The 16,307-nt window shown below is 36.3% G+C and overlaps 1 protein-coding gene across 1 annotated transcript in view; it reads right to left on the bottom strand.

Moving 5' to 3' along the window:
* Nucleotides 1-6,116, bottom strand: part of LOC128984187 (eIF-2-alpha kinase GCN2-like) — a 121,616-nt gene extending 115,500 nt beyond the window's left edge. The window contains exon 1 of the mRNA XM_054403481.1: nt 5,942-6,116. The gene's annotated coding sequence lies outside the window, so the exon portion shown is untranslated. The remainder of the gene's footprint in view (nt 1-5,941) is intronic.
* Nucleotides 6,117-16,307: the final 10,191 nt, after the last annotated feature.

Below are 16,307 nucleotides of genomic sequence, written 5' to 3'. Positions count from 1 at the left end.
GTTGTAGTTTGCTTGTTTATGAACATATTTTGATCAAATTTGGAAAATACATTAATTTCTTACTAAACCACAGTACCTTTTAATATTTTACATTTAAAAAAAACTTTTTTACCCTCCCTGTTGCAGCAAACCTAAGTACTTATTAAACTAATTCTGTTTAAATAGGGAATAAATGTGATATTTTTAAGGAGACATTTTAGTTTAAATCCAATCAGGCAGATGGAAATTCGCTAAGTCTGCAGGTTTGCTGCGGTGGGGGTATTTAAGTTGGAGACAAAGTCGAGAACTTAAATCGATCGAGAGCTGCAAAACCATTTTCGGTCCGTGGTACGAACACTATTTTTCACCACACTACTACTATTCACAATAATAATAATGTAAACTGATAGTCAACGCAACTTTAAGGTTATGTGATGAAGTAAATTTCAAGAATCAGCAAAAATAATAATAAACAGTTGCTAGGCAACGGTGAAAATAAAACAATTCTATTTCAATGCTATGGATACTGTTTGTGTAATTAATATGCAAGCGGACAGCTTATTTTGCGGCCCCGGGCTGTAAAAACCTGCTCGGTCCCCAAATTACGATGACAGCTGGCATGGCCAGCAAAACGTAACTTTCAGCCACCAATTAACGTATGTAATACAGCCAAAAACATCATAGTTTGGTGTAAAATACATTATACTATGCATTTTATTTTATTGTTGTATTTTAATAATTTATTCAATAACTCGTTGCTTTAGCTAGATTTACAATATAACTTACATGCATTAGCCACGTCAACTTCACTAAGACTAACTATTAACTAACATATTAAATATAAATCAAATTCATGAGTTCTGTCAGTCAGCGAGAAATGTGCGGAGACTGTAGGTGTCCTTACCCAGGAGAAATGACTATGAAGCACCGTTTGAAGCATCCCAGGTCTGGCATGGACTTGATTTGAAGATAGAGAGCATTGAACAGTTTAATGGCATTTTAAGTTAGATGCCTTTCAAAAAGGGTAGTTGAATGAGCTGGAATTCTCAGATTGAAATTATTACAAATCAGATATGAGTGGGTTGTTGTTGTGTGAAAATGAGAATACATTGACTTTAGAAACGTGAGGAATTCCAGAATGTATTTACAGGGAAATGTTAGAACTGCGGATGATTTAAATACAGCTCTACAAGTATGTTTGTAGTGAAGGCAGTGAATTATTCTGATAGCTCTCTTTGAAGGCGGAAAAGGAAGTGGGTTCTTGTGCTTTCACCACCCCATAGTGCAACAGCATACTTGAAAATGTTGCTAGTGACACAGAAGGAAATTTCTGAACTGATCTTTCTACAAACAGAATCAATGTGGGGTTTGAAACATAGGTTCTTGTCCATCAACAAACACAGGAATTCTATTTGAGCAGTGGTTTCGGTTTCACTGTCTTCCAAAATAAAATTTTGTTTGTTTTCGGTTTTTCTAATTGAAAATCCAACAAGCTGGGTTTTTGTTGGATTGGTTTTGAGGAGATTTTCATTAAAACACTGCAACAAGCAACTGGCTTTTATAAACGCATTATTTATGTCTAGTTCAAGTGGGCTTGGGCTGGAGATAGCAAGAGAGAGGTGTTCTCAGCAAAAAGACATATTTCACCCTTTGAACAATTGATGGGAGGTTGTTGATGAAAAGGAGGTAGGCCTATATAAAGTAGAAAAGAATCATAACTGTTACGTAAATAAAGTAAATTACAGTATACTACTTTAATAAGTTACTTTACTTTGAAATGGCGACCATACGAATGTAGGTATTTTAAGCAAAGTATTATTGGAGATGAGTGTAGGATGAGTGTCCCCTACATATTATAACAGATTAAAGATTATGAAAGAAGATTTGGATAAACGACTTTGAGCAAAGACTGCTCTCATACTATATAACTATTTGACTACATAAAGAAATTATTTTACTAAAGAAGCAATGCTTGGACCCCAGGTACTATGATAGGCTACAAACTATAAAAAAAGTTAAATCCAAACTTTTAAAGAACTCTCGCAAAGAAAAAGACCAGCTGAATATAGTTATTTTCACCACACTATGATGTTTTTGGCTGTATTACATACGTCAGTTGGTGGCTGAAAGTTACGTTTTGCTGGCCATGCCAGCTGTCATCGTAATTTGGGGACCGAGCAGGTTTTTACAGGCCGGGGCCGCAAAATCAGCTGTCCGCTTACTTACTTAAAACATGAATGCATTTTAAATACACAATCAAAATCCATAGCATTGCAATAGAATTGTGTTATTGTCACCGTTGCCTAGCAACTATTTATTTTTATTTTTGCTGATTCCTCAAATTATTTCTTCACATAACCTTAAAGTTGTAGTTGTGTTGACTATCAGTGTGCATTATTATAGTGGTGAATAGTGGTAATAGGGTATAGTGTGGTGAAAAATAGCGTTCGTACCACGGACCGAAATGGTTTGGCAGCTCTCGATCGATTTAAGTTCTCGACTTCGTCTCGAACTTAAAAACTATCTCGAGCCGGCAAAACCTCATTTTCGGCCCTAGGTACGAAATATACTATTGTGTAACTAGTTTGAAAAGTGACACTTATCTGCACATGAGAGAAATGTTTACGCATGAGCCGCAGGCGAGTGTGGAAAGTTTCTCAAGTGCAGCAAAGGCACTTTACACTCGCGTTACACATCTAGGCCTATATTTTTTCTAAAGTTACTATAAAGCATTTAAATAATAGTCCTTTAAACCCTAGGGTAGACTGGGGTAATAAGCACACGGGGTAATAAGCGCCAATTAATTTTAGATTTTTTTCCTACTGCTAGTGTTAAGGTTATAATTCAGCTGTAGAGGGAGTGGTTTCCCTCCATTTAGCAGGATGTTTCCCACCAGTTTGATCAGTTGGAAGTTCATTCTTCACCAGACAAGAGGTTAAGCCAGTTCTACACTGCGAAGGAGTCAAAGGGTTGGACAAAATAACAATTTTGGAAGGTAAGCCAGGAATTAAGTTATTGTTTTTTGCCATCAATCTATATTCATATTAAACTTAAGTTGGAAATCTACTTATTTATACCATAAGATGTAAGTGTACTTATATTTATTTAGGTTTTAACTGTGCTTTATAAAAGCATGCTTCAAGGGTACCTAATTAGCACCATGGCAAAATGGGGTAATAAGCAACCAAGATATTGAATCTGATTCCATTGACATTAGGCAATTATTGTGTAGTTTAATTAAGTTAGGTTATATTTATATTTATTTCATTGCCAGAGCTTACTATTTTTCTTTCAGGGATCATGTCCAGGAAATATAAGAAGAAGGCTGTTGGGGAAGGAGGTCGGAAGAGCTACAAAAACAGCGAAGAAATGATACAAGCCAATGAGGCTGTAAAACAAAACAACCTCAATTAGACAAGCAGCTCAAGCTTATGGTGTTAGCTACCATTCTTTATTAAGAAGAGTCAATTACTTATGCCCTGTGACCTCTGGTGTTGGAAGAACAACATTTCTTAGTGAAAAGGAAGAAAACAAGCTCGAAGAAGGGATTTTGTATGTGCTGAATGGGGATGGGCTCTGAAAAGACAAGACATCATAAAGTATGGTAGAAGATTATTTAGAAAAGAAAGGTCGGGGACATGGAAAACTTGGTTATGACTAGTTGTCTGGTTTTTTGTCCAGACATGAAAAAATTGTAGTGGGTAAGTCTGAAAACTTATCTGTAGCTAGAATTACAAGCCTAGCTAGAACAGAGGAAGTAGGTGAAAAGTGGATGGGACTGCCTGGAAGACACATTCAGGAAGTACAATATTACTCAACCAGAACAAGTTCACAATTGTGAAAAGACTGGGATGGCTACTGACCCTTCTGCCGGATATGTACTTGCCAAAAAAGGCTCTAGAATATATAGTGGGATTGGAGGATCCGGTCGAGGGCAGATTTCCATTTTGGGATGCTGTTCTGCAGCAGGTAAGATCTGGCCACTATTTCTACTGTGCAAGGCCAAAAAAAATGAATGTCCTTTGGACCGAAGGAGGTCATCCTGGAGCCACGTATTCCTGCATTGACAGTGGATGGATGGAAGCAAAACCTTTTGCTTCTTGGTTTCTAAAAGTCTTTGCACCAAAAGTACAAAATGTTCCAGGGTTCAAAGTTTTGATTTTTGATGGGCATAGCCCTCATATCTCAATTGAGCTTCTTGAAAGCGCCATTAAAAACAACATTGTTTTGCTGAGACTTCCTGCTCATTCGTCTGATGTAGGTACTACAGCCTTTAGATGTTTGTGTGTACGGACCATTAAAGAAAGCATGGAAGAAGATCCTAGACGAGTGGCAGCGGAAGCATCGATTTGAAAAAGTCAGCAAACTCACATTCCCTCGTCTTCTAAACCAGTGTTGGATCCAGGGCTTTAAAGCTCCAAACGTCATTAGCGGATTCAAAGCAGCAGGTATATGGCCTCTGAACAGAAATGTCCTTGAAAAGCCTGCATTCAAGAGACACAAACCGTTTTCTTCTGCAGGAACTGCAAGTGTTTTAAATGACATCACAAATGATGAAAGATCACCTACAACACCAAACTCTCTAATTCCATCCGATAGTAGACCAACCACTGCTCCTGTGACAGGCCTATTGATGTTGTTCCTAGTACAAGTGGAGAAAACTGTTCTTCAAGCCCTGTTCCAATATCAGTCAGTTCAACACCAAGTATGAAAGAGGTTTTCCTTGATTTTTTTAAATCAACACCTCCACCTGCAAAAAAGAAAAGAAAAAGTGCACAAGTACGTAGTTGTTCCAATATTGCGTGAAAAAGAGAAGAAAAAGGAACAAGAAAAGAAATGCAAGGGCAAAAAGAACAAAAGATCCAAATGTGACGAACAAGATGATCCTGATGACCCGGCGCCCCTACCAGAACTGTGTGTAGTATGTGTTACCGATGACGAGGGTGTGTGGGTTGCTTGTAAAAGCTGTGAAAAGTGGTTCCACGTGGAATGTGCAGGGTTGGGCAGTATTAATGAAAACCAAGCCTCTGCTGCTGACTTTACTTGTTTTAACTGCTAAATGTATCACCGTGGTCTATAACTTGCAGTTTTATATTTTATAAAACAAACTTCTTAACGTGTTCACTTTTTACTCCTCCGCAATTTAGAATTAAAAAAAAAAAATATTTTGTATCTAGAACATAGTAGGCCTATCAGCCAAGCATTAACATTGTACTAAGACTCTTTTATCCATTAAACATATGTATTTTCCATTGTTTCATTCGATACCTATATCGTTTGGTTAGTTAGGTTAGGTTAACCTTACCTAACTAACCAAACGATATATCGAATGAAACAATCTATTAATCAATATATCGATCGGTATTTTCATTCGAATGAGTGTAGGACCTAAAGTAAAGTGCAGCCCACTATACAACAAGTTTGAGGTTTGGTTAAATCCAAGCGTTGAACAAAATGGGAAACTTTGCACCATCTGATCATAGTCGTAAGTTAATATCATTACTTGTTGCCGTTGTCAACATGGTTGGAATTTTTGAGTGCGGCAAAAATTTAGTGCTGCAAAAGTAAGTGAATGCAGCAATTAGCTACTTTGCGAGATATAAGGTAGACTTTCATATCTGTTGTCAAAAACAACCGAATAATAATATTGATCGATAACTTATTTTATTTGATTACTTTATTCAATATGTCGTTTGGTTGGTTAGGTTAACCTGACCTAACCAACCAAACATTTATCAAATGAAATAATCGATAGGTCAAAAAATCTATTTATCATTTTCATTCTTGTTTTTTGACAACAGATGAAAGTCTACCTGTGATATTATCAGTACAAGAAAGACCGCTATGTCAGGTAACTGTAGCAAAATAATGTTTGAATACCACCACTAAAAATTAACGGTAAATATTTACAGTATCATTAAATAATTTAATTTTAACATAATAAATAACTGCTAAACAATACCTGGTCCTACCACTGAGCTATGATGGGCTAACCTCACTTAAACAAAAGTAGTATTAGGCCCTACTGTACCTATTACCATAGTTATTACCCAGAAATAATGGCATTAGCCTTTAATAGGCTAATTAGGGATAGGCCATTATAGGGAAAAGGCTATGATAGGGATTTTATAACAATTCTATCATTAACAAGAAAAGACAACAAGTCGACAAAACATTAACAACAACAAACTGAACTGACAGCTGCTAGCTGCAGCCTTAACTTAGTTAAAAAGGGTCACAAATGTGACGGCCTTGATTAAAATTCATGAGGCCCCAATGTTCACTTTTTGTGGTTAACCGTCTTTTTCTTAGTTTATTTGATAATAATCAGGAGAATGGTGTTGACACTTTAATTTTGTTATTTACATACATAAATGTTGACAATGAGCTATGATTTGTTCTGATTAGGGGAGGTACGATTGAGGCATTAGTTCAAAATTCCTCCGTGAACAGCGCTGTAGTAGAGAGCATTTTGACGGGTGGGTTCCATAATATCGACAACCGTAGAAATTGATCGAAACTGAATTATTCCCAGTTTGTCGACACTGGAATATTCCCACTTAACCGACATCCCAAATAACCGACGTCGCAAATGATCGACACCACAAATTGTCGACATCCCATATTGTCGACAATGAAATAGTTTCACTTTGTCGACACTGAAATAGTCCCAGTATATCGACAAGCTCCCGTTCTTCGGAGCTACTCTTGAAAAGGAGTTGTTCTAATTCATCGTTCAGTTCCTCAACTCACGAGTCGCAATATTTGATTATTTTGATTCCGAATTCCGACGGACATCTACAAGCTGGCCATTTATGGACTAAAACTTTAATATTGTAAATATTTATCTTTTTTATTTCTTTCCTTGTTTACAAGAAAATAGATGACTCGAGTGTTACAAACAATATTTTTTAAGGAATAATGTGAAATAATTTTTATAGGATAAAAAACTTAAAAACATTACCAGACACTAACTTAGGTAAGTCACCAACAAGAAGGTAAGAGGTAAGGTAAGATACCAACAAGAACCTAAGATACAGCTTGTTCGTAGGCTAATTCTGGATCATAGAGCAATATTATTGCAAATTTTTGAATAGGCAAATCCCTAGGCTATTAGGATTGTCTCTTATCCCCACTGACCCAGTGTCAACTTTGAGAGAGAGAGAATAACTTTTAATCAAAATCGTTAAGATTTGACAGGCGTCAGAGTAATGTTATTGTTATAATAGGTGAGATTGTGTAGTGAGTGTACTTCAGATAATAGGTTCTCTCCAGTTCATGAATTCTTTAACAGAATAGAAGGGACGTTGGGAAAGCCACTGCTTCAGGTGAGATTTTACTTGGTTGGGACACACAGACTTCAGTTCTTCTGGTAGAATATTGTAGAATCTGGCTCCGGCGTAGGAAGGTTTCATCTCGAAAAACTTTTATTGAGAATTTGTTTAAGTAAAAATATTTGGCTGCACTTAAGTTTAGGCTATGTCTCACATTTATTCAAATGAAAGATATTAAATACATAGACTTTATTTAGTATTTTGAATATTGCATTCCTTTAGTTAGGTTAGGTTTTACCCTAACTAACCAAACTTGATAGGCTTAGGCCTAAGTTTATCGAATGAAATTATCAATATGACTGGGACGTGTGGCGTCGTCCTGTAATCCAACTACTAAGTTAGTAGGTCACAAATTGTGGATATTTATAGGCATGCACTGTGAATTTGATACTCCCTGGTGTGGATTAACGTCCGCACGAGTGAGTACTTACTACGACTCTCCGCAGTAGGGGAGAGTGTTGTACCTTTGACCATCAGCCATATAGTGAAATCTAGAGGCTGTATAGGGAAGCTATGAAACTAGTTCATAGATCAGCCACCAGAGGACTACTTCACCTTGCATTGGAGATTGAAAACTGTGTTAGTTGGAAGATATTTTAGTTTATTCATTTTTGCTACTGAAAAGTAAAAATTTGTTGACTTATTGTTTGTTTTATAAAATGTATATTTTTCTACAAATAAAAGTGAAAGTGAGGGGTTAATATTTGATGTTTATCCTCTAACTTCTCTTGGATGGTTGAAACTGACATTATCACATATCTTTTGAGAATAGGCCTATATTTTTATATAAAATGGCGGGAAGCGCTAATGTTGTACCTTTGACCACTTAATAGTGGTGTTCCTTTGACCAGGTCAAAGGTATAACATCATCTGTATTCAGTGTAGTTATTACTGGTTTTTATTGAAATATGTTAATGTATTAATATTAAGCCATTGTTTTGTGGAACCTACAGGAGGTTGTCACCAAGCTCCCCAACACTCCCAAATCAAGTGGATAAGCACATCAAAGAGAATTTTTAAATTTTGCAGTGGACTTTTTATCCTAAAAAGTAGAAAAAAGCCATTTTTTAATCTTGACGAAATGAATAATAAGTTCAACTTTGTGTATCTGGTTTTATATTTTAAAAACTATCATGTAAGATATATACTGTATTTGTTTTTTTTTTTTTACCTGTTTTGGGCTGAAATCGATATGCTGGTCAAAGGTACAACACCCACTGGTCAAAGGTACAACTGCATGTTGAAACTTTGACCACCATGTAACAAATTTTCTTTATCACTAAAAATATTTTAAAACTTATGACAAGGAACTCGAAAAAATATTTAATCCATGGATAAAACAGTTAAGTATCATCGTTGATTGTTTTTAAAATTATTGGAGCTTTCCTGTTCCTACAAAAAATTTTTAAGTGAAAACTGGTCAAAGGTACAACACTCTCCCCTACTATCCTGATAATTAGACCAATTCGTATAAGTTAGGCCTATACCAAGGCAATAATGTGGTTCGGATTCCACTATAAACTGTAGGTCCCTTAGTTGCCATTAGCTGTATGGGCTATTAATTAACAGCTGTGTCTAAGGAATGTCGGTCTTTTAGTTACTAACAAGACTACAAGATCGCGCCACTCATCCTACACTTATCTCCATTCATACTTGGCTTAAAATACCTACTTTGTATGGTCGCCAAGTAATAAGAAAGAAAGTATTAAAGAAATATATTCATTGGAATGAGTGTAGGACGTAAACTTAAGTGCTGTAAAATATTCTAGAGAGGTTTGTATTTGGTGTAAGACTAGTCTTGGATTATATCATTCATTGCTGATGACTTCAATGTTAATTTTATAGATGATCCTGGAGCAAAGGCTGTAATTTGACCTGAGCCCAAATTGGTCTCTAGTTTAAATACCCTATTGTCTTGAACCAATAAGTTAAGAGGACTAACCTTTCTGGACGACATTGCTATCGACATCACTGCAGATGAGAGATATAGAGAGACCAGAGTTGTGTACCCTGGAGGCTATTACCATACTGCCGTGATAACTAAGTTATTCAAAGTTCAAATCGGTACTTTGGTAAGTATTATCCGGAGGCTACAGATATACAGCGCTTTGCGGCGGTTATGTGAGGTTGGGTTATCATAAATGGAAAGAACATTTTTATGTCCTAGGCCTAATGTCCATATTTGCGTGGGTTTATTCTTAACTGTACAATATCTTTTGTTTGAATTGTTTGCGTTAATAAATTTATTTTATGGACAGAATTCAACCTTCATTCGATTTATTTCATTATCAGCAAGTTTGGTTGGTTAGGTTAGGTTATGACAGTAACTGCCGGATGCCTAATCCACGTCCGGTTACCGGACCCGTATCCTCTGCGTAGTATTTTACGTACCGTACTGAATCCAAATAGACTATTATTTTTCACTGCAGATGAATATTACTGAAACGGAATAAATCGCCGCTCAAAATGTTTGAATAGTCAAGGTAGGGTGGATGACATTGACAAGTAGAATGAACTGTTGGTGACATTGGCGTCGTCAGCATCAAAAGATTGAGGGGGACAAATGTAGGAAGGGGGTGCCCACCGGGGGGCTTGAGGGGTGCTCCACATCCCCCAACAAGGCCGGGGGGTCCAAAAATTGGTAATTTTCAAAGCAGTTTGGTGGCTTTTTAAAGCAATTTTTTACACCAAAAACCGTGCCCAATTGTCCATAAACTCCCATTTCACCTGTTGTTTGTCATGAGCAAATGGACAATACAGTTTTTAATATTAATTTTTGTTCTGTTATATTCCAGGCCTGATGACAGGGTGGATGGCAATGGAGGCATGGAGGTTGGGGGAGAGGAGGCTGAATAAGTGGAGACAAATCAGTTTAGATTCATTATGTTGATTAGTTTAATATTTATTTTGTACATCAGTATAGGCCTACTTTTATTTACATTTTTTTCTCATTTAGATTATTAAATTCAGATAATTTTATTGTTTTTATGAAAATGTTTACTTAAATTTTTTATATTTGTTTGTACTTTTGCCTGTTAAAAAAATATACTGTTTATTAAGTTTGTTAAAATGATTACTTTCACTAACTGACCTTGTCTTGGGTGAAAAGAGACATCTTGATATTTAACTAGCAGGGTGCCTGTTCTATGGGCGGGGATCGTATAAGTCAGTTGAAACCTTCTTATATTTTGATACTTAGTAAATTAATCATTTACAACTTTATATAGTATAGATCGCTATTCCTGTATTGATGTACTGAAATGAATAAAATTATATGAAATGAAATGTTGTTAGCGAATTTCCCATTTACTCATGGTAAGACGTGGACCCGGGACCGATTTAATTTTTCGTTTTGAGGTCCCTAGAGGCCAAAATCACCATCCGTTAAAATTCATGTATAGGTATATAATTATGAAAAAATAGTTCATATTTATTTGTTTTGTTCATTTTTACATTTTTCATTAATTTCAATTTGCTTGAAAACATTTGTACTAAACAAAAATTTGCAATGTTTCATGTTTCATTTATCACAAACTCTATCAAGATCTCCTCAAGAAAAATATATATTTATATTAGTAATTGAAATAAATAATTAAACATTTAGTACCCTTTAGTTATTAAGGAACGTGGCAGCGTTCCGGCCCGCCAAGTCCCCCAGCGGTACACAGCTGCTGCAGTGTATATCTACATGACGTGACAAAGTGGCTGTTTTACTCGTCTATAGCTCTGAAGAAACAAAAGCTATTAAAATAACTGTTCATCTACTGGATAGGGGCACTCATTCTCAACAAAATTAAAAAAAAGAATTTAAAAAACGGTAGGCTACTGTTTGAGCCAAGAAAAACTAGTTTGAAAATTCACAAATTTTCCGTGTTCTCCTTTTCCTTCTCCTCCTTCTCCTTGAATGTTGACGGACCTACAGCCCAAACCACTGGCTCAATTTTGATGTTTTTTATATTGTTTGAAAGCCCTTAACGTGTAGATGTGCCTTTCTAGGGTCACAAGTCGGTTGACCCATTAAATAAATAAATAAAAATACCTTTATTTACGAGCGTCTTTCAGTAAACCCTTGGCAAGTCCTCAAAGTACGATTTTGGCCCATTTAAATAACATGGGATTAAAATCAAAACATATGAAAGACCAGCTGCGATTCAATCTCAATTAATTTAAATGTTAGAGAAATTCATAGGAACAGCTGATAATGATTTTAAAACTTTTATAAAGTATTTTTTTCAGGTATACCGAATGATTTGAACTACTTACTATATAAAATTATTACTTAAAGCAGTGATATTCCCCGATACTTTCCATTGAAAAATGTAGTGTACCTATGGTACAGCAGCTTGTCATTTTTAACAGTTTAATACTACTTATCAAAACATATTAAACCTAGGAACTTGAAACGTAGTACTAGTACCAAGGTTTGTTTTATGTTTTGATACACTAAAACAAATCAAACAATCGGGATTCTCACTCTATGTATGTTAAACAAGCAATTAAAAAGTGATATGTAAATTTAGGGTAAATTAGTTTTTCAATATTTGTTTTGCCTTATGCTACCTATTTCTAACAAACCTAAACTGTTTGATTACATTTTTACTTCTATAATAAGAGCTCAATTTACACTAGTCTTTAGATGCACGGGTTTAATTGAGCAAAGCTCTTATACGTCGACTCTTATGCATTTCGTAATACGCAAACTCCTCCTAGACGGCTGAATCAATCGTTTTCAAATTTTGCATGGTGATAAAGACCATATCGGTGAGTGCCAACATCTACTGTACCTGTATATGGCGATCAAAAAAGTCTCTCAGGAATCCGCCCCACTGGGTCTCAAAGTTTCAACGTAATCCTTATGGAAGCAGTATTTGACACATAAACAAAGACATATGATCAGCTGTTGACTTTTGAATGCAGTAGATAAAGAAATAGCTGATAGCATTATTCCACAGATATTAGAACAGAAACTGTATGGATCATAAATATAATCAAATGGCGACACTAGCTTCAGGTCGAGGTGGTCCGTGACGAATCAAGTGGTGAAGGAAGTAGTAAAGGTAAGCAGTCTGGAGTGTGGGAACTGTTTATGACGATTAGATTAAGGTACTGTATCTGCATACCTAAATTTCTATGGGAAGTGAGGAAAACAGGTCCGCGACGTAGGAAGTGGTGAAGGAAGTAGTCAAGGCGAACTGTCCGGAGTGTGGGAACTGTTTGACAATTAGATTAAGGTATCTGCAATCATATTATGCTATTGGAAGAGAAGGAAACAGGTCCGCGACGTAGGAAGTGGTGAAGGAAGTAGTAAAGGCGAGCGGTTCGGGGTGTGGGATCTGTTTGTGACCATTAGATTAAGGTATTTGCAAACCTATGATGCTATGGGAAGGGAGGGAAACAGGTCCGTGACGTAGGAAGTGGTGAAGGAAGTAGTAAAGGCAAGCAGTCCAGACTGTGGGAACTGTTTGTGACGATTAAATTAAGGTATTTGCAATCCTATGATGCTATGGGAAGGGATGGAAACAGGTCTGTGACGTAGGAAGTGGTGAAGGAAGTAGTCAAGGCGAGCTGTCCGGAGTGTGGAACCTGCTTGTGACGATTAGATTAAGGTATCTGCAATCCTAAAATGCTATTGGAAGGGAGGGAAAGAGGTCCGCGACGTAGAAAGAGGTGAAAGAAGTAGTAAGGTGAGCAGTGTGGAGTTTGGGAACTGGAAACCGTTTGTAGCAGTTTTAATGTATCTGCAATGGTGAAATTCTATGAGAAGGGATGGAAGCATGCCCACTACATAGGAAATGTTGAAAGAAGTAGTAAAGACTAGCCGTACGGAGTGTGGGAATGTTTGTGGCAATTAGATTAAGGTATCTAAAATACTAAAATGCTAGGGAAAGTGATGAATACAGGTCCACGACGTAGGAAGTGGCTTAGGAAGTATTTAAGTTTTAAGTATGAGCATAGTGTGAGATCCGTCTGTGGCAGTTAGATTAGGTAATGCATCTGCAATCCTAAAAGGTTTTGAGAAGGGAAGGAAACAGGCCCCACGACATAGGAAATGGTGAAGGAAGTAAGGCTGGCAGTGCAGAGTGGGGGAACTGTCTTTGGCAATTACATTAAAGTATCTGCAATCCTAAAATTCCATGGGAAGAGAGGGAAACAGGTCCACGACTTAGGGGGTGGTGAAGGAAGTAGTAAAGGTGAGCAGTGTTGAGTGTGGGAATGGATTAATGTATCTGCAATGCTAAAATGCTACAGGAAGAGACTGTAGACTATATGTTAAAATAAAATGATACATATTATATTCGATACCGGTACATGCAATCGTTTACAATCGAAATTTACAACTGAGTTGACAACAGCTGATTTTTACTCCATAGAGGCTAAAAACTATTTTTACTCCCTTGTAAAATGCTTAATTAAAAATGCTACTTAGATACCCGACGCATGCATTGAAAACGACTGTTTTTACTGCAGTATGACAAAAACAATATAGGTACTATGAACCCTTGATGACTCCGCTCAATTTTGTGGATGCCTCTGCGAACGCCACCTAGTTATCAGAACACTTATGTAACACCAACGCATTTTATGTAGTTCAAGATGAACATTGATGAATTTACAGCCAGTCCCAAACACAGAACCTATATTAATGGATGATGACTAGATTAATTTAATGCAGTTGCAAAGTTTGTGTTTAGTGTAAAATAAACAATATTCTTGACAAAATCAGAAATAGAAAAAACTGCCCTGTTGACTACACGTTTAACACGTGTTTTCAAAAACTTTAAACGTAGCAATTTGAAACTGTTTCTGTTCTAATATCGGTGATAACAGTTACAATAATTCTTTTACCTACGACCTTTTTTAAAGTAACCGTTTCAGTTAAGTCCTTAATAAGTCAACAGCTGATCTTATGTCTTTGTTTTTGTGTCAAATACTGCGTCCATAAAGATAACATTGACATTTTTAGAACCAGTGGGGCGGATTCCTTAGAGAGTTTTTTTTTAACGCCATATAGTTGTTACCACTCACCGATATGGTTTTTATCACCATGCAAAATTTGAAAATGATTACTTCAGCCGTCAAGGAGGAGATTGCGTGAGTCGACGTATAAGAGCTTTGCTCGCTCCGCTCAATGAGTTATACCATTTTAGATAAGGTAGGTACGGTAAGGTGTTTACATATTTCCAGCATGAAGAACCATTTTGAACAGTGTTTGTTCGTGTGTCTGATTAACATGGATATATGGATGTCACTGAAAGAGCCACCCTGGAAAATACACCACACAAACTGCCCTTGTGAAAATAGGGTCAGGAAAGTAAAAATCAAAAACCTGTCATTGTTAGTGTTAGCCCGGTTGTCAGGCTAGTCAAACTAACCTAAATCTATAACTGAACAAGTTACACACACCTACCTACCATGCTGGTTGGAATATACAGGCAAATCTCAATTATTGAGTTTTGTCTGTACATTGCTCAAAATTATATATTTTTGATTATTTTTACATTTTATAGCTACATTAAAGAAGCCAAAACAACTCAAACAAGTCTTATCTCAACTGTTCTCCATCGTTGATCTCTCCAGCCGGTATACAATGCCCGAGCGGAAATGCCGGAAATGCCATTGATATCATAAAAGACTCGTCCAACGATGTGAGGCTCCCAACGGCTACAGTTGCGGTCAACCTAGTACTGTACTTTTATGATTCAAATTGCACCGACAGCCCTTTTTTGGGGTACCCGTTAATACTAATGTGTGCATACTTTTAACTTTTCAGTACGGTATTAAAACGATCTAACGCGGTAAATATTGTTTGTTTGTTAAATAACAAACCAGGTTGATTATACATAGCACGAAAAATACATAGAACCTAAATTGCTTCTCGCCGAATACATGCCAAGCCCATACACAAGTCTGGAAATTCTGCGTTAGCGAACTATAGCCATAGATGAACTAATATTAAAATTAGTACTGTATATTAGTTCATACTATGGCTACCCGAAAATTTTGCTCATAATGATCACTAGTACTTTTGGTTGAGTGGGCCTTCAGGGAATTTTGAATAAGTCACAGACTCCACATAGAGGCGTGCGTAAACAGAGAGATTCTTTCTAATTTTTCTTCTGGTCCAAAAACTGTAAGTTGAATAGTTGAATGGCCTTTGTGAAAACGCGTAATATATGAATATAATTTGAGTGAAACTAAAGTGTTAAATAGTCGATGGTGTTACGTTAATTCAACTTTACAACTACCCTACCATATACGTATGCCATATACGAGAGAGGTCGTCCAGTCACCATAAACTCGACCAAAATAATCTACAAGGTGCAGAGTTCTCTATTTCCACCCCGCACTGTAAATAAAACATGTGATTGGAATTTCTTCCATTTGTTTTGATTTTCTGTTTATATTTCGTCACCAGCATGGCAACCCATATGACCCATATGCAAATTTGTTTAATTTTTAAATCCATTTTGTTCTTATTTTTGAGCATATTTTAATTTATAAAAAGATTCTACACATCTACAGGAAAATATATTTTCAACAGTATGCGTAAAATTAAAATTTCCCTGCGATGATGCACACGAGCTGAAAACAAAGTTTTAAAGAAACATGCTTGCGTATGACTATGAATTACGCAATTATAGATTGGGTTAGGGAGACCGAAAATGGATATTTTTATTCAATCCACAAACTCGACAACTTTGGCAAACATACCATAGATTCACATACTTCATCAATAACAAATACATCAGTACTTACTCCATATACTTTGTATGTATAGGGGAAACAGTAAAAAAGGCGGAATTAGATAATATAACATTTGTGTTCTAAATGTAAGTATTTTAAATATTTTTCCAGCCTAGCAGTTAATAAAAACTTTAAAGTGGCGCCTTAACTTTCGAAATTGATGAATATTATTAAGGAAGTATGGCGTATCGACCAAAAAGCCTCTGAGAAATAATGTACATGATGTCTATCCATCGCAAACATCGTTTT

Source organism: Macrosteles quadrilineatus, unplaced genomic scaffold, assembly GCF_028750875.1.
Source record: "Macrosteles quadrilineatus isolate MER2022 unplaced genomic scaffold, UCM_ALF_1.0 Scaffold_2__2_contigs__length_208266976, whole genome shotgun sequence".
Taxonomy (NCBI): Eukaryota; Metazoa; Arthropoda; class Insecta; order Hemiptera; family Cicadellidae; genus Macrosteles; species Macrosteles quadrilineatus.
The sequence above is the reverse complement of the archived record's forward strand: the minus strand, read 5'-3'. Positions and strand labels throughout refer to the sequence as shown.